The 24,486-nt window shown below is 45.1% G+C and overlaps 1 protein-coding gene across 1 annotated transcript in view; it reads right to left on the minus strand.

Annotated features, from left to right (window-relative positions):
* Positions 1–8,937: 8,937 nt before the first annotated feature.
* MTHFD1L (methylenetetrahydrofolate dehydrogenase (NADP+ dependent) 1 like) overlaps positions 8,938–24,486 on the minus strand; it is a 242,306-nt gene continuing 226,757 nt past the window's right edge. Inside the window, exon 29 of the transcript XR_011074944.1 lies at positions 8,938–8,953. The gene's annotated coding sequence lies outside the window, so the exon portion shown is untranslated. The remainder of the gene's footprint in view (positions 8,954–24,486) is intronic.

Here is a 24,486-nt window from a genome sequence, read left to right on the forward strand (position 1 = left end):
CTACTCTAAATGTCTATGTGCATCAAGCTTTTCTCAAGTTTTAGCATTATTTTATTTTTAGGTGATATCTAAAAATATTATTTTAATTTTCAGATAGATGGAATTTCATATTAATTTTTATAAAAAGGTTAATCGACTAGAATGACAAAAAGTTTGTATGTCTTGACTACTAACATGTTTGATTATCTTTCCATATATATGCTGACTAATTTTATTTTCTGGATTGTCTATTTATTTTTAGGGGTAACATCTTAGTGATTTTTCTTATCTGTTTATGAACTTGTATAAAATGGCTGTTAACTTTGTGTCATATTTGTTATTTGCATTTTTCAGCCTGTTGGTGTTTTATTTTTGGTTATTGGTTTTATTTTTATTTTTGACCTAGAGCAACTTAACATTGCATCTAGTAAAATCTTTCAGCCTTTGATTCTTTTAAACTGCTTCTCAGTATAGAATGTCATTTTGCTATCTAGATGTTTATTATCTAATTAATTCTATTTTATTATATATTATATTTTAAAATATATTAAAATCTTAAATCATCTGGAATTTATTTTGGTGTAGCCTTGTAGTGAATAACTAATAGGATTTTTTTCCCAAATGACCTACCAATTATCCCCAAAGAAAACTCCATTTTTCTTTATCTTTCCCATTGATTTTTGTGATAACTTTTTATCATATATTTAATTTTCTTACATAATAAAATGTATCTCTGGACTTTACACACTATTTCTCTGATCTGTTTAGTTGAATATAATTATCACACTTTTCTATATTATAAAATCTAATAGGGCTTCCCGGGTGGCGCAGTGGTTAAGAATCCGCCTGCCAATGCAGGGGACACGGGTTTGAGCCCTGGTCCTGGAAGATCCCACATGCCACAGAGCAACTAAGCCTGTGTGCCACAACTACTGAGCCTGCACTCTAGAGCCCATGAGCCACAACTACTGAGCCTGTGTGCCACAGCTACTGAAGCCTGCGTGCCTAGAGCCCGTGCTCTGCAACAAGAGAAGCCACCGTGATGAGAAGCCCGCGCACTGCAAGAAACAGTAGTCCCAGCTCGCTGCAACCAGAGAAAAGCCTGCGCACAGCAACGAAGACCCAATGCAGCCAAAAAAAAAAAAAAGTTACTAGTTAAGCCAACTCAATAAAAATCTGTACCTAAACAAATAGTATGTTTGGAAAGAAAGTCACAATTAGACCTAACAATATCCCTTGTATTAAATAAAAATAAATCAGTGGTTTAAAAAAAAAATCTAATAGCATTGTATTATAAAGCATTGTAGTATTATAAAGTCTATAGAATGCAAATTATTACAGCTTTACAACATATATTTTTTAATAAATTTATTTATTTTATTTATTTATGTTTGGCTGCGTTAGGTCTTCGTTGCTACGCGCAGGCTTTCTCTAGTTGCGGTGAGCAGGGGCTACTCTTCATTGTGGTGCGCAGGCTTCTCATTGCGGTGGCTTCTTTTGTTGCGGAACACGGGCTCTAGGCGTGTGGGCTTCAGTTGTTGTGGCTCGTGGGCTCTAGAGCGCAGGCTCAGTAGTTGTGGCGCACGGGCTTAGTTGCTCCACAGCATGTGGGATCTTCCCGGACCAGGGCTCGAACCCGTGTCCCTCGCATTGGCAGGTGGATTCTTAACCACAGCACCACCAGGGAAGTCCCTACAATATACTTTTAAGTGTTAGAGTTATTCCCCTAATTTTATGTTCTTCTTTCTAAAAAAAAAGATTAAGTTCTACAAAACTTCCATTGAGATTTGAGTTGAAATAGCATGAAAGCTATACATTAATTTGATAGCAAGGAACATTTCTCCACCCAGGGGCAAGGAATTTCTCCACTTATCTAATTCTGCTCCTATGTGTTAACAAAATCTTATATCTCCCTCATTTTACCTTTCTCTTATGGAGGTTATACCAGGGTTTCTCCTGTCTTTCAAGACTGACTCCCCCTAGATCCACCCCGATCTAGCCAGCTCAGCTCTGCTTTTGGCTGTTTTATATATTATCTCTAAGTACTCTTTCAGTTAAATAAAGGGTTCTGTGGTTTAACATGATTTGAAAAATTACTAGACTACTCAGTCTGTTAAAATTCTGAAAGTCTTGGTTCTGTTATCTTGTAAATGCCTGGTGCTTTCTTGCCGCTGCCTTCGCTAGGACTGTTCTTCCCGCCTGAAGAGGACTCCCCTACGGATTTGAGCCGAGCCGTTCCTTCCAATCCAACTCAGGCCCCCCTCTTGCTCCTCACGCAGCCTCTCCAGGGCTGATAGGCACTTAGTCATATACAGACAGTCCCTGACTAACGATGGCGCCACTTACCATTTTTCGACCTTACATTGATGCGAAAGCAATACACATAAAGTGGAAACTGTACTTTGAATTTTTAAAAAAATTTTTATTTATTTTTGGCTGCGTTGGGTCTTCGTTGCTGTGCACGGGCTTTCTCTAGTTGCGGCGAGTGGGGGTTACTGTTCGTTGCGGTGCATGGGCTTCTCTTTGCGGTGGCTTCTCTTGTTGCGGAGCACGGGCTCTAGGTGCACAGGCTTCAGTAGTTGTGGCATGTGGGCTCAGTAGTTGTGGCTCGTGGGCTCTAGAGTGCAGACTCAGTAGTTGTGGCGCATGGGCTTAGTTGCTCCGCGGCATGTGGGATCTTCCCGGACCAGGATTCAAACCCGTGTCCCCTGCATTGGCAGGCAGATTCCTAACCACTGCGCCACCAGGGAAGCCCTACAATTAAATTCTTATATTAGAGTGAATGAGAAGGCATGAATTTGAAGAATTGCTCACAGGACAATAGACCAGTGTACTCTCACTTTATAGTTGTGTGAAAATCTGCTTGTGATCACTCTCACACAGTCTCTAAACACTAGAAAATGTGTGAGGAATTGCCCCTTTGCGGGGAGGCGTGGCAGCTATGGAGACCAAAGAAGATTTTGTTTGCCTGTTTATTTATTTATGCCAACTAGGTTTTCCTCTGATTAAGACAACACAGCACAAACCAAGAGGGATTTGTGTTTTGGGGTAAAGCCAAGACATTCTGAATAAATGTTTCTTTAAGAGGAGGACTTAGCATCCTGAAACTTTGGCCAAAAATCCAAAAAAGGAGTGGAACCAAGTGCTGTGGGGCTGGAACAGGGCTGGGGCTGGAGGTTCCGCTCATAGCAAACCTCTTCTGAATGTATTTTTTCTGTTCCTGGTATAATACATATATATCTAGGAGAAGAATCTTTCCTGAGGGTCTGCTCCATGTCAGGTACTGTCTGAAGCACTCCCTAGCCAAGCGTCAGTACACAGCCTCTATTTGACACCTACCAGGTATAGAAAAAGTCTATAATCCCACAGTCTTGCTTCTTCCTTGCTGATCCCTTCAGCCCCCTTGATTTAGGCATTCATTTCCTGAACACAGAAAAGGAAAGAGCTTGATATTTTTTGCCCCTTCTCGACCTCACAATAGCACTGAAGCATTGCAATTCTAGAGAGCAAGTACCTTCCTAGGGCTGCCAAACAAAGTAACAAACTGGATGACTTAAAATAACAGAAATTATTGTTTCACAGTTCTGAAGGTTAGAAATCTGCAATCACAATCTTGGCTACGTTCTCTCTGAAACCTGCAGGGGAGAATCCTTCCTTTTCTCTCCTCTGCCTTCCAGGATGAACAGCCATCTTTGGCATTCCTTGGCTTGTAGATGCCTTGCTCTTCTCTCTGCCTCTGTAGTCACATGGCCATCTCCTCCCTTTGTATCTCTGTCTCGGTGTCTCTCTTTTTTTAAAAATTTATTTTATTTTACTTTTAAAAATTTTAGGGACTTCCCTGGTGGTCCAGTGGTTAAGAATCCACCTTCCAGTGCAGGGGACACGGGTTCGATCCCTGGTCGGGGAACTAAGATCCCACATGCCGCGGGACAACTAAGCCTGCGCGCTCTAGAGCCCGCGTACCGCAACGAAAGATCCCATATGCCGCAACCAAGACCCGACACCGCCAAATAAATAAATATTAAATGTTGTGTTAATTTCTGCTGTACAGCAAAGTGATTCAGTTATCCATATACATTCTTTTTCATATTCTTTTCCATTATGGTTTATCACAGGATATTGAATATAATTCCCTGTGCTCTACAGTAGGACCTTGCTGTTTATCTCGGTGTCTCTTTTTATAAAAACACCAGTTGTAGGGGCTTCCCTGGTGGTGCAGTAGTTAAGAATCTGCCTGCCAATGCAGGGGACACGGGTTCGAGCCCTGGTCCGGGAAGATCCCACATGCCGCGGAGCAACGAAGCCCGTGTGCCACAACTACTGAGCCTGTGCTCTAGAGCCCGCGAGCCACAACTACTGAGCCCACGTGCCACAACTGCTGAGGCCCCTGCGCCTGGAGCCCATGCTCTGCAACAGGAGAGGCCGCCGCAATGAGAGGCCCACGCGCCGCGGCGAGGAGTGGCCCCCGCTCGCCTCAACGGGAGAAAGCCCGTGTGCAGTAACAAAGACGCAACTCAGCCAAAAATAAATTAATTAATTTATTTAAAAAAACAAAAAACAAAAAAACACCAGTTATATTGGACTAAGAGCCTACTCTTACTTCGCTATGACCTCCTTTTAACTAATTACATCTGCAATGGCCTTATTTTCAAAGAAGGTCAAATTTTGAGGTACTGGGGGTTAGGACTTGATATTTCTGGGGGACACAATTCAACCCATAACAGAGACCATCACATCTCACCAATTCCTTTTACAACTGTTTGTTTCCAAGGGAAGTTAGAATCTCAGAGGTTGAGTTGGAGAGTAAACTTGTAGGAAATGGTGCATTACTACTCTTGGTACTTTTGAAACCCATCTTCCTCTAGATTCGGCTGAAAGGAATTTTTGGATTATAGAGCTGAAAGAAGAATGAACCAATTAGACTGCGAGAGGTCAGCAATCCAGTTTGGCCTCAGAAGCTTCTGGAACAAGGGGCTATAGAGGAGCAGGGTTTCTTTCATTCTCTTCTTTGGGCTTCATTCTCTCCATCGAAAGGACTGCTCCTAATGGCAGGTAACACGGCTGCTGTCTGGTCCGAAGTTTTACCCTTGAGCTCTCTAGCACTAGAAAGGACTGCCTTCAAGTCTGGATCTCAGGGTCAGACACCCTGCAGGAGAGAGACAGCAGCCCGTGGGGACAAGGGTGCCTAGCCATGGACCAGTGAACTAGTGAACTTTGACTGGTGGGATGGGGTCCCTATAAAAACAAGGCAGTTCCTGTAGTAGCCACGTAGATGTGGACAAGTGGAGAACGGAACCGAACAGACAATATTACAGGCGTCCAGGATAAAAAGATAATTCAGGAGAGGAAAATCCAATTTTCATGTAAATTATCCAGACGGGTTCCAATGCTGGTTCACATTCACCAGAGAAATTACTCTGTTCTCTATTTCATGTCATTTAGTAGATCAGGTTTCTATCTGTGCCCCAGGGCAATGACGCATGACATTTACGATATCTGAATTCAAATAGTAATTTCAGATTAATTTGAAAATTGATTAGGTCACATGTCTTTGTATACATGATTTTTGTCCTTTTGTGGTAGGGGGTGGAGTCTTAATATCTATTTATGGATCCAGGATTTATTTGTAAAAACAGTCTTTCAAGTCAATTAGTAACATTCACTAGAGTTTAAAAGTGATCATTTTTGGAGTCTATATTTTAGCAAAGATATCGTTCCTTTAATTTTGTTTAAAGCATTTAACTGTCAGAAATAAGCAACTCTGCAACTGCTAATTCACTCCAGGAATATAAGGAGCACATTCAATGTACTTACCTCCTTCTAGATGATCAGTACTGATTGTTCGGCTAAAAGGTAAAAGCAAGTTTTACCCGCTTCTGCTAATCTATGGAGACCAACGATTATGGGAGCATGATCTTTTTCCTACCAAAGTCAAATTCTCAAGGTCATAAGTGACAGATGGCTCTAGTGAGCGCCACGCCTGAATCCCAGCTGCTGAAGGGACATCTGCATCTGGATCCAAGTGGGCACCTCACACCCAACTTGTGCAAAAGCAACGTAACCCTCTGCCTTCTCCAGGACTCCCTTCCTCACGTGGCATTACTGTCTTCCTTGTGGATCAAGTCCAGGGCCGAGACAACTCTTTCCCCTTGTCCCTGCCTTCTGTGAGTCACCAGAATTTGATCCACGGTACTGCCCGTGTCAGTTGTTCTCAAACTTGGCTGCGTGTCGGAATCCCCTGAGGGAATTTTAAATGAATTCAGATTTGAGGTCCTATTTCTGGAGGTTCTGAGTCAGTAGATCTAGAAGTAGCCTGAAGATCTGCACTTAAAGTACCTCTCCCATGTGGTCAGGGGACTACCAGGATTTAGGAGTCAATGTCCTAAATACCTCCATTCCCACTGCTGCTACCCTAGTTCAGGCCCCACTGCCTCTAGCCCCACATTGACATCCAGATCCATCCTCTAACCCAGTCAACCACGGCAACACATGCATTAGAATGCCTACTTTTCCCAGACACTTTGCCAATCAGTGGAAGTACAAAGATGAATCAAACATACCCTTCCTCTCAGGACAACTCTTCACTGAGGGAGATAATCCAGGAAACCACATTCTGTTCATGAGATAGGTGCTCTAACCAGGACAATAGGAAGTACCCTGAGGACCCCAAAGTGGGACTTTGGGAGGAAGTGGGAGGAAGTGATGCTGAATTTAGGATAAAGATGAGTTTATCAGACAGAGAGGGAAGAGGGAGAGGACATTCCAGACGGCGTAAGCAGGGGAATAACACGGCTAGACTGGTGTTTTAGATTTATTTCCAGACTTATGTTTTGGAATCACACTTCAGAACCTCCTCCAGGCCTGTTTGAAAGCTCTGGGCGGTTCTCCACTGTCTTGGGCATCAATTCCTAACTCCGTGGTCTTGTATTCAAGGTCTTTGGTGACCCAACCGTCTCTCCATCACTATCACCTCTCCTCACCTCCTTTCCTGTGCTCTGGTCACAATGGATGATTGGCCTTTCTTTTAAAAAGCTGTGATCTTGGGAATTCCCTGGTGATCCAGTGGTTAGGACTCCGTGCTTCCTCTGCAGGGGGCCCGGGTTTGATCCCTGTTCAAGGAACTAAGATTCCACAAGCTGCACGGCGTTGCCGAAAACAAAAAACAAAAAATAAAATAAAAAGCTACGATCTCACTTCTCTAAGACGGTTCCCATCCGTCATCTTGCAGTTCTCCCCGTGTCCTGTTCTTCTGCCTTTATTGCTTTGCCCACTCTCATTTTTAACAGTTCATTTCTTCACCTAGTTCATTTCAAGAGACAAATGGACAGAGGCCAGACTAGAGTCTAAAATGAGAACTCTGACCCACCACCTGTAGCAACCTGCTCAGGAAACCAACCCCTTGTCTGCAATAAATAGACCAGGAAGCCACCCTGCTATAAGTCAGACTTGTAGGAAACCAAACTGCTATCTCTAGTGACAATTCAGGGAGCTAAACAATAACTTCTGTAACAACTGGCCCCAAATGGCCAGGACTTAACTAATAATTGACAGCCTCCTTCATTTTTATCCCACTTCCAGCTTAGGACCAGCCGCAGAGAGCCAGGTGTGCACTCCTAGCCCACCACGTGCACGCCCCGCCTCTAGTCAGCCACCTACAACTTCCTTGGCACCGCGGCCTCCGCCAGGGCGCACCTGAAACCTTCCCACTCCTCTGCCTGCCTTTGAGTCTCTGCCGAATGCAAGTGACGGTGGCCGGCTCCTGTGCCATAGCAAGCTCTTAATAAATAGCCTTTGCTTTTCTCATTTGGTTGGTGTTCATTTATTTCCACAATTTGTGAAACTGTTAAAAAAAAAAAAACCCACATGAAATGATTATATCACTGGTCCCAATTTTTGGTATATTCAAAGAAATGCCTGTTTACTTCTTTCCTTTTTAAAATCAGTTCCCTAACCTGCACAGAAAATGACTAATCTTCACACTAGTCTATAGAGAAATGGTCAGCCTCCCCAGGTCACTATGGGAATCTTCTAGCCCATTTTGCCACAGCTATGTTCTTCTTGGCAGGAGGCAAAGACCTCATAGTCAACATTTTCTAGCCCCTTAGGCAGCCTCTCGGGCCAGCCTCCTAAGGGCTTGTCCTGTCATTTCCTTCTGCTCTCTTTTACCCTTAAATATCTGATCCCCTGAAATTAGAACCTCAATTTTCCAAGACTTCCAGAAACCCCAATTAAGCAGTACAGCCTGCCAACCTGATAGAGCTATCCTGGTAGGACAAGGTTCTATACAATGAATTATTTTATCCTAAAGCAGCATTGTCAAACGCTTCAGTGGCGGGCTTCCCTGGTGGCGCAGTGGTTGAAAATCTGTCTGCCAATGCAGGGGACATGGGTTCGAGCCCTGGTCTGGGGAGATCCCACATGCCGCGGAGCAACTAGGCCCGTGAGCCACAACTACTGAGCCTGCGCGTCTGGAGCCTGTGCTCCGCAACAAGAGAGGCCGCGATAGTGAAAGGCCTGTGCACCACGATGAAGAGTGGCACCCGCTTGCCGCAACTAGAGAAAGCCCTTGCACAGAAACGAAGACCCAACACAGCCAAAAATAAATAAATTAAAAAAAAAAAAAAGCTTCAGTGGCTTTTCCACTGATACAGAATAACATCCAGATTTGTGAGCCTATCAACCAATATGGCCTCATTTCCAGCCACTATTCTCCCACCAGGATCCTGTGCTCCAGGAATGTTAAACTACCTGACCCCAGGGCATGCCTCCTGCCTGCTTGCCTTTGCTCTCCTGGTTTCTCCCGCTCAGGATGCCCTTCTACTCGCCTCATCTGGGTAGATGGCCACATCTCTCATTCCTCAAGTCTGGCACCAGCAGTGGGAAGACCAAGGACGGGGAGTCACTCTGTGCTTCATTACTTCCCAGCTGTGGGATGCTGGCATGCTGCTTCACCTTTCTGAGTCTGTTTTATCATCTGTAAACCAGGTTTAATAATAATTACCAAATAGGTCTGAGGATTTAAAGAGAAAAATGCTTATTAAAACATTTCCAGCTTAATGTTCTCTTTCTTGACATGGGTGGTTACACAGGCATTAGCTTTTTGATAATTCATTGAACTGTATATTTATGTTTGTGTGCTTTTCTATGTGTGTGTTGACATCAGTGAAAAAGAAATAACTGTCTAGTCCAGCTTAGTAGAGTCTTGATAAATATTATAAATATTGGTTATCTTTCCCCTTTCTCTTTTCCTGCTGGAAGACAGATGACCCAGAGTTAGGATGGATGGTTAATGCAGGAATGACAGATCAAGATTTGCAAGGGTTGAAATGTGCTGCATTGAAGAAATGAGAGCAGTAAGAGGAAATTTAATAGGAATCAATATGCAGGATGTTCAGAAGGAAACAGTGCAGTAACGAGTGGGAAATGTGCGTTAAGAGGAATTGTTATGAAAAAGCTCAGAGATTTCAGCTGGCTGCAAACTTGATCTGAGTCAACAGTCTAGCTTGGCCACTAAGCTCTATGTCCCTCTGCAAAACAAATAAGCAAACAAAACCCAAGCCAACCAGAACAAAACAGAAATCTCAACACAATTTTGGGTTCCAATAGATGTGTAATACTCAGATCTTAGGAGGTAAACAAACTCATTGACTCCTGTACCTGTCAGTCCACACCTGTATTGTGTGCTTTCGGTTATGAAAGCCTATTCTTTCTTTCTTTCTTTTTTTTTTGTGGCCGCACTGTGCAGCTTGTGGGATCTTAGTTCCCTGACCAGGGATTGAACCTGGGCCCTCAGCAGTGAGAGCATGGAGTCCTAACCACTGGACCACAAGGGAATTCCCTTTGAAAGCCTGTTCTTAAGATGGGCCCATACCCACGACCAGGTACAGAGTTCTATGGCTATGATGCTGAGGGGCCTAAAACCATGTTATGTGAAGATCTGGAGAATTTAGCCTTAAGAAAATATTTGGAGGCTGACCTGCACGGCTTAATATATGTAAAAGGATTTTGTCAAGAGTGATTGGTTTTACAGCCTGCTCATGCAGGGGACATGGGTTTGAGCCCTGGTCCGGGAAGATCCCACATGCCGCAGAGCAACTAAGCCCGTGCGCCACAACTACTGAAGCCTGTGCACCACAACTACTGAGCCTGCGCTCTAGAGCCTGCGTGCCACAACTACTGAAGCCCGCGCACCTACAGCCCGTGCTCCGCAACAAGAGAAGCCACCGCAATGAGAAGCCTGCGCACCGCAACGAAGAGTAGCCCCTGCTCGCCACAACTAGAGAAAGCCTGCGCACAGCAACGAAGACCCAACGCAGCCATAAATAAATAAATAAATAAATAAATTTATTTTAAAAAAGTCTGAAAAAAAGAGAGAAAATTTAAAACAGTGTTTCTTTAAAAAAAAAAAAAAGGAGTGATTGGATTTATTCTATGTAGTTTCCTAAGGCAAAATTGGAATCAATAGGTGAACGTCTAGAGGCAGATTTTGGATCATATTAAGGAATGAGGTCGCTCATGACTGAGGCAACCTGAAAACAGAATGGATTGTCTGTCTGTCATTGGCAGTATTTAAACAGAGTCTTTATGGTTATACATCATGGCCAAATCCATGCAATATCCATGACCATTCATATCCTCTGAATCCTTACTAGTCAGATAGCAATCACATAGGTAGACCTGCCTTACGGGCTTATGTCAGGACATTTGGATATCTGTGGACCACCCACAGCCACCCCACGGTGACAGTCTCATTCCCAGATGCTCTGGTCCTCGGTGCCTCCCCCAGCATGGCCCATGGCTGCTGAACCCCCGGGAGAAACCTATGCCAGTTTTCTCCCTCTCCTTGCAGTCCTGATTTCAGGCCCAGTAGAGCCCAGGACTCAGAGTTTGGGAGGTCTCTGAGGTCTGGGGTCAAGGTCAGGGAGCTTCCAGAACTCTGCCTTTGCTTACAGTAGGAATCAATAAGCTTTGGGAGCTCTAGCCAGAATATATGGAAAAAGGGACTCTGAGTTGCAAATAACTCACCTGCAAATGAACTTCTGGAACATGATCATTTGTGAGTTCAGGGACAGCCTGTGTTTGACACTCAGGCCCAGTTTATAGATAAGGTTATAACATTTGCAGCATATTGTAACATTCACCAGTTCAGAAACATGCTGAAAGAGCTCATAAAGCAACTCATTTTTCCTCCCACTGAAACTCAGGAATGTCCTTTGAGGACTTTTGCTGAGATAGTGAATGATTTGCTTTTCAAAAAACCGTAAATCAGGACCTCCATGTGATTCTCACACAAGAGCAGCTGATCATGTGCAGGGCTTCTCTGGGTGCCTGATTCTCCTTGGGGGAAAGCAAGACAAGGCCTGCATAGGCTGAGACCCAGATCCAGAGAGGGAGGGTATGAAGAAGTTCTCCCCCAGAAAAGCAAGTACGACTTGGTCCTCCCTCCTTAGAGAGCCAGCAGGAGCTTGAGTTCTTAAGTCCCTACAAGCCACTGTGTCCTGGATCCAGTGTGTGCCGCTGCATGCTCATCTCCCTGCCCCCCACCTCAGCCGCACAGCTCGGCTTCATTTCTTTACATATTGGAGTTCCACATAATATTGCATTTTTTAATCAATATTTTTTTATTGGAGTATAGTTGATTTACAATGTTGTGTTAATTTCTGCTGTACAGCAAAGTGATTTAGTTATACATATATATACATTCTAATATCATGTGGTATTTGTCTTTCTCTTTCTGACTTACTTCACTTAGTATGATAATCTCTAGTTGCATCCACGTTGCTGCAAATGGCATTATTTAGTTCTTTTTTTATGGCTGAGTCATATTCCATTGTATACATGTACCACATCTTCTTTATCCATTCATCTGTCCATGGACATCTAGGTTGTTTCCATGTCTTGAGAATTGTGAATAGTGCTGCTATGCATAGGGGTGCATGTATCTTTTTGAATTAGAGTTTTCTCTGGATATATGCCCAGGAGTGGGATTGCTGGATCATACGGTAACTCTATTTTTAGTTTTCTGCAGAATCTCCATACTGTTTTCCACAGTGGCTGCACCAACTTACATTCCCACTAACAGTGTAGGAGAAAATAGAGAGTCCACTGCTAGTGTGTGTGTGTGTGTGTGTGTGTGTGTGTGTGTGCACGTGTAGCAGTTTGAAAACCACTCTTTATGGTCTGGAAGAACATTGCAGTGGGTTGAATGGTGACCCCCCCCCCCAAAAAGATATGCCCTTGCCTTCACCCCTGGAACCTGTGATGTGAACTTATTTGGAAAAAAGCATCTTATCAGATGCAATTAAGAATCTGGAGCTGAGATCATCCTGGATTATCTGGGTGGGCTCTAAATCCAATGACAACTGTCCTTATAAGAGACAGCAGAGACACAGACACAGAGAAAGGAGGAGAAAGCCACATGAAGACGGAGGCAGAGATAGGAGTGATGCAGCCACAAGCCAAGGGATGCCTGACCCCCAGAAGCTGGAAGAGACAAGGAACAGATTCTCCCCTGGAGCCTTCAGAGGGAGCCTGGCCCTGCTGACCCCTTGATTTTGGACTTCTGGCTTCCAGGATTGAGAGGATAAATTTCTGTTGTTTCAAGCTTCCAAGTTTGTGGTAATCTGTTGCAGCAGTCACAGGAAACTCATTAGAGTCATCACGAGGCATCTGAGTATACCTGAGGGAGGGGAGTGTTGACTCCTCGCATTACTAATCCTTAGACCTACCCATTCTTGGTGTACACCAGTGATTTCAGCCCCATGTTAAAAGGAACATTATGATTCTACTGCTGGGAGTCCATCCTGAGGAAATAACCAAGAAAACATGCAAGGATTTAATGCTAAATATATCCACCCCAGTGCTGTTTGGAATAAAGGAAAGTTGGAAACAATCTGAATGCCTTGGAGGGGATCAATTAAATAAATTATGGTGCAGCCATACAAAAGAATCCTACGTAACTATTAAAATAACATTACAGAAATGTAACTATTGATGTGGAAAGATGTTACCAATTTTCTTGTATAAAAATACATTATGGGGCTTCCCTGGTTGCACAGTGGTTTAGAATCCGCCTGCCAATGCAGAGGACATGGGTTTGAGCCCTGGTCCGGGAAGATCCCACATGCCGCAGAGCAACTAAGCCCGTGCACCACAACTACTGAGCCCGCGGTCTGGAGCCTGTGAGCCACAACTACTGAGCCCGAGAGCCACAACTACTGAAGCCTGCGCACCTAGAGCCCGAGCTCTGCAACAAGAGAAGCCTGCGCACCGCAAAGAAGAGTAGCCCCCGCTCGCTGCAACTAGAGAAAGCCCGCGCACAACAACGAAGACCCAACACAGCCAAAAATAAATAAATAAAATAAATAAATTTATTAAAAAAAATACATTATGGTGTGATCTCATTTAAAAAATAACATAAATGCATGTATTATGTATATATACACAGAAAAATCTGGGAGGGAATGTCAACAGTGGTCTTCCTTGAGAAAGTGGGTGTTTCAGGTTCTTTTGCTTCTCTATGTTGTCTGTAATTAATACGTAATTTATAACAATAGTGAAAAGTATTTGTGAGAATAATACTAATAATAAGCAATGAAAGACATTTCATTTGGGGGAAGAAGAAAGCCTGAAACTTGTCATCAGCCACATGGGGGTGTCAGGGGGAGTGTTATTTTGCCACGTGGAGGCTTTAGGGGGACGGGCCTGGGAAGGGGTCCATCCAGCACCAGGACAGCCCTTACTCCTGGGAGGTCAGAAACTGATGCTGGCAGTTAGAGTGTGAGGCGTAAGCTAATAAGCAGGAGATGCTAAATTAGACAACTGCAGGACTTCTCAGGGCCTTCTGCGCGCTCATGCCACTGCAAATCTCCAAGGAACAGAGGGGGATATAATTTCCCTCCCACCTTATTTGATCACTGGGCTAGGAACATATGATAGTACAACTGCTCTGAGAAACACAGCTGGGGAAATTTTGGAATAGTATCTGACATGCACCAGTTCAATTAAGTGAGAAGCATAAACCAGCCAGATAAGAAACGGGGCAGAATGTTTTCACTTCCTAGATTGCTGGGAAAGACAGGCTGCTCCCCGGGAGCCATCAACTGAACCCAAGCAGTGTGCTAAGACAGTATTAAAAGTCTGGCAAATAAGGATGAGGAGCCTGGAGTGGACTGGCCACTCGTGGCCGTTTGGGCTCTGCATTTGAGAAGGAATGTAGACATTTTGGAGAAGGTCCTGAGGATGGAGGCCATCAGCAATTACAGGAGGCGATTATGTTATGTGAGGGTGGAAGCCAAAAGGAATGAAAGCATCGACAGGCTTCAGCCCAACATGATCTGAGTCCAAGTACTGGTGTACAGAGAAGAAGCCTGCCAGCAGCTGCCTTCCTGGAGCTGACCGCTGCGGAGACAGCCAGCCCTTTCCTAAAAGGGAGGCGAGTGTTCAGCTCCACCTGCAGGAGCTGTTCCCAGGCTGCTGCCTCCCTGTCAGGCTGGCTTACCTGGCCTTCCCTGTCCTGTGTGTGTCGACGACACACATGTACCTCATTTTACTGCGCTTTGCTTTATTGCATTTTGTACAAATTGAAGGTCTGTGGCAACCCTGCATCGAGCAAGTCTATTGGTGCCATTTTTCCAAGAGCATTTGCTCTTTTTTTGTCTCTGTGTCACGTGTTGGCAATTCTCGCAATATTTCAACCTTTTTCATAATTATTATATGTGTTACAGTAGTGATCTGTGATCCGGGATCTTTGACGTCACTGCTAAGACTCGTTGAAGGCTCAGATGATGGTTAGCATTTTTTAGCAATAAAGTATTTTTCAGTGAAGGCATGTACATTGTTTTTTTAGAGATGATGCTATCGCACACTTAAATAGATGACAGTACAGTGTAAACATCACTTTTCTATGCACCGGGAGACCAAAAAATTCGTGTGACTCCCTTTACTGTGATATTAGCTTTATTGCAGTGGTCTGGAACTGAACCCGCAAGGTTTCCGAGGCCTGCCTGTCATTCTAAGTTGGGCTTTTCTTTTTTTCTTTTTCTAAATTCTTTTCTTTCCCCCCCAAAATGAGCCTTTAGGAACCCAGAGGCATGGGCTCTATTTGCAGCTCCCTCTCAGGCTCTCGGGGGCAGAGGGCAGCGGGGGCTAGGTGTCCAGCCCTGACCTGTGCAGGATGCAGGAGGCCCGGGACCAACAGGAATGCAAGGGAACATCCTGCGTGGAGGTGACACTCCTGCAATTTCCCTTCCTGCCCCTCTGCTCCCTGCAGAGGCCTGGCTCTTGTCGCTTTCCTTCTTCCTGTTGTCTTTCCCTCTGCTCAGCACACGTCACTCAGTGTGAGGGCAGCCGAGGTGCCTCTGTGCAGGTGGTATTTAGCTCTTTATGGCTCTTAGTTTACGTTCTCTCCAAGCCCCCTGGGGCTGAGGTCCACTTCTGCCCGGATACCCAAGGCAGTCCCGCCCCAGAGCAGACCTGCTGTCCTCCCCGCTCCCCTCCCCCCACCCCCCTCACTCAAGGCTCCTGTGGTTTCCATCCTCCATCTGCAGGAAAACTACCTGGGCAGCTTGTTAACCCTAAAGTTTCCTGGCTTCTTACCCGGAGACTCTGATCGTGGGGCTCTAGGTTAATGTGAATCTGCATTTGTTAAAACAAAACAAGGCTTCCCTGTTGGCGCAGTGGTTAGGAATCCGCCTGCCAATGCAGGGGACACGGGTTCGAGCCCTGGTCTGGGAAGATCCCACATGCCGCGGGGCAACTAGGCCTGTGAGCCACAACTACTGAGCCTGCGCGTCTGGAGCCTGTGCTCCGCAACGGGAGAGGCCGCGACAGTGAGAGGCCCGCGCGCCGCGATGAAGAGTGGCCCCCGCTCGCCGCAACTAGAGAAAGCCCTCGCACAGAAACGAAGACCCAACACAGCCAAAAATAAATAAATAAATAAATAAATTTATAAAAACAAAAAACACAACAAAAACAAAACCCAAGTGATTTGTGATGGAGACCCACTGACAGCAGGTGGTCAGCTACACATGGGCACAGCTGGACTCTTCGTTCTCCCTCTCCCCCCAGGTCTAATCGCAATCCTATTTTTAAAAAATTTTATTTATTTAATTTATTTATTTTTGGCTGCATTGGGTCTTCGTTGCTGTGCGTGGGCTTTCTCTAGTGGCGGCGAGCGGGGGCTACTCTTAGTTGCGGTGCGCAGGCTTCTCATTGCGGTGGCTTCTCTTGTTGCGGAGCATGGGCTCTAGGTGCGTGGGCTTCAGTAGTTGTGGCACGCAGGCTCAGTAGTTGTGGCACACGGGCTTAGTTGCTCCATGGCATGTGGGATCTTCCCGGACCAGATCTCGAACCTGTGTCCCCTGCATTGGCAGGTGGATTCTTAACCACTGTGCCACCAGGGAAGTCCCTTGCAATCCTATTTATTTTATCATCTTAATGTTTCTCAAGTATGTCCTCTTCTCTTCATTTCTAATGCAACTGGATGGATAAAGGCCAAATCCTTAGTCTATATTATGTCTGTATAATTGCCCAAATAGTGAGTGACTTTAGTGAGCGGTGGGGACACTATCAATAATTATGCCAAGAAATAGGCGAGACCTGGCCAAGCTGGATGTATGCAAGCCCTCTGTGATCTGGCCCCTCTTTACCTCTCCGGCGTCCACTAAAGACTCTCTTCCTGGGATCCCCAGCATTCCCCACTCCCACGGATGCCAGGCTCCCTGTACTACTTGAAATTCCTCACTGTGCCTTCCTCGCTCTTTTACCTCCAGGGCCTTGATCTGGCTGCTCTCTGCCATCTTCACACAGCTAAGTCCCCCTTTTCAGCCCTCAGCTTAGGTGTTATGTCCTTGTGAAATTTTCCCTGACCACCACCCTGCCCCTCAAGGTTGGGCTAGGGCACCCACCACATGCTCCCATAGTGTGATGCTCTGTACACCCAACTGTGGCCCTACTTTCCATAACTGTCTGTACTGGTCTATCCTCCCAGGAGGCTGGAAGCTCCTTTAAGACAGGGACTAGATTTTGTTCTTTACTACAGTTAGGGCTTAACTTGTTTAGTAGGAGGGCAAGACAATCACTCAACAAGTTTGGCTCAGAAAACAAAGGACACAATACCATTTATTACTCCCCCAAATTTGTTCAAAACTTACTGGGCATGCACTACTGGTATATTGCTGGGTGCTGGGCACACAGATAAAGAAGGTCCCTGTCCTCACCCAGTTCCCTCTCCAATCCAAAGTCATTTCTCTCTTGAGAATGACTGGGAATTCCCTGGCGGACCACTGGTTAGGACTCCGTGCTTCCACTGCATGGGGCACAGGTTCTATCCCTGGTCAGGGAACTAAGATTCCTGGCAGCACGGCCAAAAAAACCCCCCAAAAAACAAAAACAAAAAAAACCAAAGTCATTCTCTCAAACACATTTGCATTTTAAAGGAGGATTTTCTGTGCAGCCTTTGTCTTGATTGGAATTTCACCAGCTTTAATTTCCAGATTAAAGGGTGTAACTGAGTCACTTTAGACCCCTTTCAAGTGTGAAACATTTTTTTCCTTGTTGGCTAAACAAAATGGCCATAACAAAAAAGATAAGCATGGCGCCTCTGTTGCCTGAGGGCTGTCAAGTCTGTGTCCTTCACCTTCTGGACAAGTTACTTACACTCTCCGTGCTTCAGTTTCCGCATCAGTAAAACGGGGATGAATAACTGTGCCTGGCACATAGTAAGTGCTCAATAAATATTACTATCAATAGATGGTGTGGTTCAACGGCTGCGTCTCTAACTAGGGATGGGCATGGCAGGTTCCCGAACACGTGAAGCGGAGAGTCAGGGTCCCCTGGAAACTGCAGTACAGTGTGCAGGCCACTCCTCATCTCTGTTCAGCTGTTGTAGAGAAACATCTGGAGGGTTAGGGCCAGCTGGAAACAGCCTTAGGCTTGGACAACAGCCACTCTCAAGTTTTGTCCCAACCAGAGCAATCTTGGCACTCAACTAGGGACAAAATAAATACAGATACAGCACGAGAGGCCGGGCATCGTGGGGAGAGCAGTGCAAGGAACACAGAGGACCCTTTTCATGTGAGATTTTCCCAAAGATTAAAGAAAACGTGATTAAAATTTCTTTTGGGGGCCCTCGATATCACCTGCCTGTCACTGTCAATCAAGAGTGACTAGTTGGTTAGTAGTGCTTGGTACACATTTCTTTCACGCCCACAGCAAGAATAATTTTGACAGTAGGAGCTCCATTTAGTGGATGAGCAAAGTAGAGAATATTGCTACTGGAGTTGAATTTGCCCAAATGCCCCCATTAACTGCCAATTGGGTTTAATTCAACCTGAATCTCTCCTCCTGGGGAGGAGCTTTCCAGCTGGGGAGGCACATTCACCAAGTGCCAGGTGACGGCTGGTGATCAAAGGCAGACAACAGACCCAGAGCATCTGCAGGGTGTATTTCTGACTTTTCAAACCCCTGTGATGCAGGAGCTTCTCTTACCCAAGGCTCCTCCCTGACCCTCCTCACCATGATCAGAGTGGCCAGTTTTGAAGGGAGAGGGCATCAGTCTGATTCATTTTCCCTCCAGGGGATTTGAGTGCAGGCCCTGTACTGGGCATCTGGGTTACAGCTCTGAACAAGGCAGGGGCTCTCCCAGGTCTCTTGTTCCTCCCCCTCTTAGTTAGAAAGAGATGAGGATTAAATAACAGCTGCCCAAGTATTGCAGACCTGGGCCTCTGCTTCTCCTGGAAGTGTGCCCGCCTAAGAGATGGCTGACGGGGTCAGCACCCAGGAGAGGAGCTGCCTGAGGGAGAGGCTGGTGAGAAATTCACGGGGATTCTGCCTGCCCCTCCTGACTTGGAGGTGTGGGACCCTGGTGTGTGTGTGTGTGTGTGTGTCTGGGGCTGACACACCTCACTGCTTACCCTTCAGCCCAGATGTGATTTATCATGGAAACCTTTTTCTGCCCATCCTCTGGGTTGGCTGCACTGCCTGCCTGGCGCCCTCTTGGTCCCCTGGGCTCACCCTGATGCGGTCCTGAGCACACGGTGCTCTAATTGCCAGCTTCCTGCCCATCTGCAGGCATCTTGACATCCATGAAGCAGGATAAATAGTGCCTGGCATGTTCACCACTATTATCTCCAGCTTAGCACAGGCCTGGCTTATGCGAGTCACTCATCAAATATCAGTTCCATAAAAAGAAGGAAAGGAGGAGGAAGAGGAGGAGGTGAGGACTGAAGATAAGAGATGAAACTGGGACTCCATTTTGCTTTACCCATGACCACGGAGCTACCACTGAACAACCCTGGCTACTTCAAGAACGCAGGTTGGCTTTGAAGACCTAGGCTTTTATCCCAGTTTCCCCATCGATCTGCCGTCTGACTTTGGGCAATTTAACATAATTTCTGGAGCTTCAATTTTTCAGCTTTCAAATGAGGATAATACTAGGAATTAATAAACATGTGGGTTTTTGGGGGGTTTTTTTGGCCGTGCTATAGGGCAGGCGGGATCTTAGTTCCCTGACCAGGGATTGAACCCACGCCCCTTGCAGTGGAAGCACAGAGTCCTAACCACTGAACCGCCAGGGAATTCCCAATAAATGTGTGTTGAGGTTCAAATAAGGTGTTTGTAAAATAGCTATAAAAATTCAATATATGTTGTAAACTGCAAAAAACCATTTTTGCGTAGAAGTATAGAATTAAGGGAACTTGATTAAAAATTTCCTAAGCCAAATTGGTAGCTGGGGGTAGAAGTTCCACCTATCGCATAAAAGGTCTGGCCAAATGCACTTCTCCTTGCCTTTAACATTTTCTGCCTGGGTCACGTTTATAGGTGTGGTGTTTGTGATACCCAAGGCATTAAGAGTCCAGGTTGCTCTATGAAAAGGGGGTGCAGGGAAGAGGAGGAGCCGTGATTCACTGGACTTCACCTCTCAGCCAGAGATGTGGGAAAACACATCCTGGACAGCCCTGAACTCCTCCCTTGTGAGCACTTTTAGCACCATATTATAGGAACAATTTCATAAAAAGAAAAACAGATGACAGGATATCAACAACACGTACACATTTGGGACTCGAAGAATTTTATTTGCTCTTCAGCCCACTGTCCTCTGGTTTCTGGCCACATCACGCGACAAAAACTGCTGTCACTGAAGTCAACTCTTCCCCGCCCCTCGGCATCTCTGGCTTCCAGAATGCCCCTCTCTCCTGTTTCTCCTCCCACCTCTCTGACCACCCTTCCTCAGGTCTCTGTGTGGGCTCTCCTTCTTCCCCTACCATGGAGGAGTTTCCCACAGTTCTGTGTTTACACTGGTTCTCACTCTCCACACTCTACCTCGCAGAGCTTTCCTTCCATGTAAACAGTTGCCACCTGTACTGGGTTGAGAGCATCGCCCCCAAAGTCATTTCTTCCTGCAACTTCAGGATGTCACCTTATTTGGAAATAGGGTTGTTGTTGCTATAATTAGTTAAGATGATGTCATACAGGAGTATCGAGATTCCTTATAAGAAGGAGGAAAGAGAGACAGACACACAGGGAGAACATCACGTGACAGTGAAGGCAGAGATTGGAGCTATGCGGCTTCAAGCCCAGGAACACTAAGGATGGCTGACCACACAGAAGGTGGAGGGGATCCCTCCTCCCCCCATCCCCCCTGAGCCATCAGAGAGAGAGAGCGTGACCTGCCACACCTTGATTCCAGACTTCTAGCCTTCGGAAATCAATGTGTCAGTAAGGCCAGTCTCTCTCTCTGAAGGTTTTAGGTGGGGATCCTTCTTTGCCTCTTCCTAGCTGGCAATCTTTGGCATTCCTTGGCCTGTAGGTGCATTACTCCAATCCAGTCTTGGCCTTCGTTGTCACGAGGTGTTCTCCCTGTGTGTCTGTACACCAGTCATATTGGATTAAAGACCACCCTCATCAGCATGGCTTCATCTTAACTTGATTACATCTGCAGAGACCGTACTTCCAAATAAGGTCACATACATATGTTCCAGGTGGACATGAATTTGCGGGGGGAGACCCTCCTATTTGACTTTTGACTGCAGTGACCCAGCACAGTGCCTTTTGATTGCAGATTCTTTCATATCTTTTTAAAAAAATATTTCACTGAAGTATAGTTGATTTACAATATTGTGTTAATTTCTGCTGTACAGCAAAGTGATTCAGTTATATATATATATGTATATATATTCTTTTTCATATTCTTTCCATTATGGTTTGTCACAGCATACTGAATATAGTTCCCTGTGCTTTTTTGTATCTTTTGAACGTTGCCTATTAAATGTATTCCTAGCCACTCACCAGCCACTCCATGCCTATTTGATGAGTACGTTTTAACCTTATTTCATCGCAGAAGATTCAAAATCCCTAAAGCGAAGCACAACACCAATGGGGACCTCCCTGGCGGTCCAGTGGTTAAGACTCCGCACTCCCAATGCACGGGGCCCGGGTTCGAGCCCTGGTTGGGGAGCTAAGATCTCACCTGGCCCAAAAGACACCACGTCAAAAGCCAGGTGTTAGCCCCAGCACTGCTTCCCCTTCCCTTTGAGCCATGATTGCAACAATTCCTGAGGCGATAAACCCTCTAAGGGCAGGGTTTTCTGCCCTTAGAAACCCTGTTTTCTTACCAACTGCAGTACCCAGGTCTTGGTACATGTTTGTTAAAGAATGGATATAGTGATGAAAAGGGATGAATATTTCCATTAGGCTTGAACGGACTTTTAGAAATCATTTTGAGCACTGGCATATTTAGGCGTGAAGAATGGAAAATGAAAAGGTCATAACCTACATGTATATATGCTTTTGACAGTCATAAAGTCCTTTTGCATATGATTTAATCTGATCCTCCCACACTCTTGAGAGAGAAGCTGAGCCCCCCAAAAATCAAGATTCTTACTCAAGTCTATGGGGCTAGTAATTGGCTGGTTAGAACCCAAATCTTGCTACTGTTGGGCTTTTAGTCTTTCTGCTGAACCAACAAGTTTTGATGAAACACAGTCCTTCCTTCTCTACTCAACTCAGTCTATCAGGAAAGAAATTTCAGTGGGGAAGACCATTTTTCTCTTTGAAAATGAATAAAAGATACATATGAAAACAAGAAAGTAAAATTCCAATTTGATATGAGAAAAGCCAAGTGAAGGTTTTTTCCGCCCTAGGCTAGAAGTTAACTTTAGAATACCTAAATATTAAACATTCAATATTTAAAGCACTTGCTTAAAAAAACTGGTCCTAAGATGCTCAGATCAGATTATTCCTAATTGTTATTATGCAACACATTTTAAACATTTCTATCTTCCTATTTCTTACTCATGACACACGGTCATCGTTGGTAACATTTTCTATGAAACTCCAAATACAAATAAATTTTTTCATCTGGATGGCCTATATCATGGGTTGGCACACTATGGCCTGTGGCCTGTTTCTGTATGGGCTGAGAGCTCAGAATGGTTATTACATTGATAAGAGTTGTAATAAGAACAAAGAATATGTGGCAGAGTATGTGGCTTGCAAAGGCTGCATTTACAGAAGAAGTTTGCTGAGGCCTGGTCTATATTGATATTTTTATATTGTTGACCTGAAACAAACAGACTGGCAGATATTATGGGTTTATTCAGATTCAGTAGAGAATTGCGATTCAGTAGAGAATTGCAATTCAGTGTCTGCAGCCTTGAGCAAGTCCCCACAGGCAAGGGAAGGAGAAGGCTTTTATAGAGAGGAAAAGGAAGTTGGAAGGGCTGAAGTAAACAAAGAGCCCATGGCTCTTCATTGGCTGAGTCTTTGCCAGGAAAGAAGAGAAATCTTTCTTCTTCCTGTTGGGCTCTGTTACTGTCACAGAACGGGGGAGCGCCCCCTTCTGGTCTCCTGACAATTTAACTGAGGTTTCCATGATTTTAAAATCCTTGGGCCATATATCTGTATCTCTCTGTCTAATCTATCTCTTCCCTCCTTCATCCCACAAAGGGTTCTATGGAAGCAGAGGAACTCCCAAAGATTCTATAAGTCTTCTGCAAAATAAACTCCCTCAGCTGTATAGTTATAGTATCCGTAGCTTAAAAGCTGATAGAGAGAATAGAGAATTGAATAGTCTGCTGCATTCAATGCAAGATAACGAGAAATGATGAAAGGCATGGAGGATGAAAGCTGATATGGAAGAGCAACCTCAGCTAAGAAGGATGATTACAATTTATATAGAACTTCATATTTTCCAAGTGCATTTTAATTCCCTTTTATCAATTTTCCAATCTGTGTTACATTAACTACAGAAAAATCACGAAAAAATAATAGTCTAAGTAGATGCTAGGCGGCGATCTGTCAGTCTAAAAATCTGTTTTCTGGTGCTATATTGATACAGATTTTAAATATTCCTGCTTTCTCTGAGAGGTGACTGAATTGAGTTCTGATATCTGTCATTGTTATGATTTCCTCCTCTGAGATTTGAAAATGGTCTTTAAGCTCTCAGGATCCCTCAGTTAAAGTGGAGATGCAAAAGGCTGGACGAGAGAAGGGCAGAACTGGAAGGGAAGGCAAATAGAAAAGAGGAGTTTTGTCCCAGATCTGGGCCTTCTACATTTGCTTTGTCCAAGACCCACCCAAAGCAGAGCTGACTTGGGGTGGGGGTGGGGTGCTGGGAGAAAGTGGAGGGGGAAGAGAGTGGGAGGAAAGCCACATACTTGAAACCTGGTGAAGCAGCCGAGGTTACAGGAATAAAAACACCAGAGGCATTTGCCTAGACACCAGTATTCAAGATGCTCCTTTGACCAAATGGATAAATCCTCCCAAATTTACATACTCAATGCTCCCCAAAGACAGCTCCGGGCCATTTACTCTTCTGGCCCTTGGGAGGATAGGAGTATGCAGCACGTCACTCAAGTAACAAAGACAGTGCGTGGTTTGCCTCTTTGATGTGTTCCCTCCCCATCTCCTTAATTATTGGGCGGCTGGCTGGCTGCAAACAAGCCTTTATTTGCCAGGAGAGAAGAGAGGAAAAGGTCGAAGTGTGAGAACCAGATCAATTACTCGCCTCAAGCTAATTCTTTTAACCGTGTGAGTAGCCCCATGTTTCTGGGAGAATTCCAGCATAGACAGAAGACTTCTCTGTGGTTCTCTGTATTCGTTTGCTGAGGCTACCTTAACAAATTATCACAAACTAGGCAACTTAAACAGCAGAAGTGTATGGTCTCACAGTTCTGGAGGCTAGAAGTCCGAGATTAAGGTGTTGGCATGGCTGATTCCTTCTGAGGGCTGGGAGGGAAAGATCTGTTCCAGGCCCCTCTCCTGGGCTGTAGATGGGCGTCTTCTTCCTGCGTCTCTTCATGGTGGCTTTCCTCTAAGTACATCTGTCTCCAAATTTCCCCTTTTTATAGGGACATTAGTCATATTGGATTAAAGCCCACCCCAGGACCACGTTTTAATTTGATTACCTCTGTGAAGGCCCCATCTTCAAATAAGGTCACATTCTGCGGTACTGGGGTAGGGAGGTTACTGCTTCAACATGTGAATGCTGGGGGGACACAATTCTAC

This window comes from Eschrichtius robustus, chromosome 9 (assembly GCF_028021215.1).
Source record: "Eschrichtius robustus isolate mEscRob2 chromosome 9, mEscRob2.pri, whole genome shotgun sequence".
Classification (NCBI taxonomy): Eukaryota; Metazoa; Chordata; class Mammalia; order Artiodactyla; family Eschrichtiidae; genus Eschrichtius; species Eschrichtius robustus.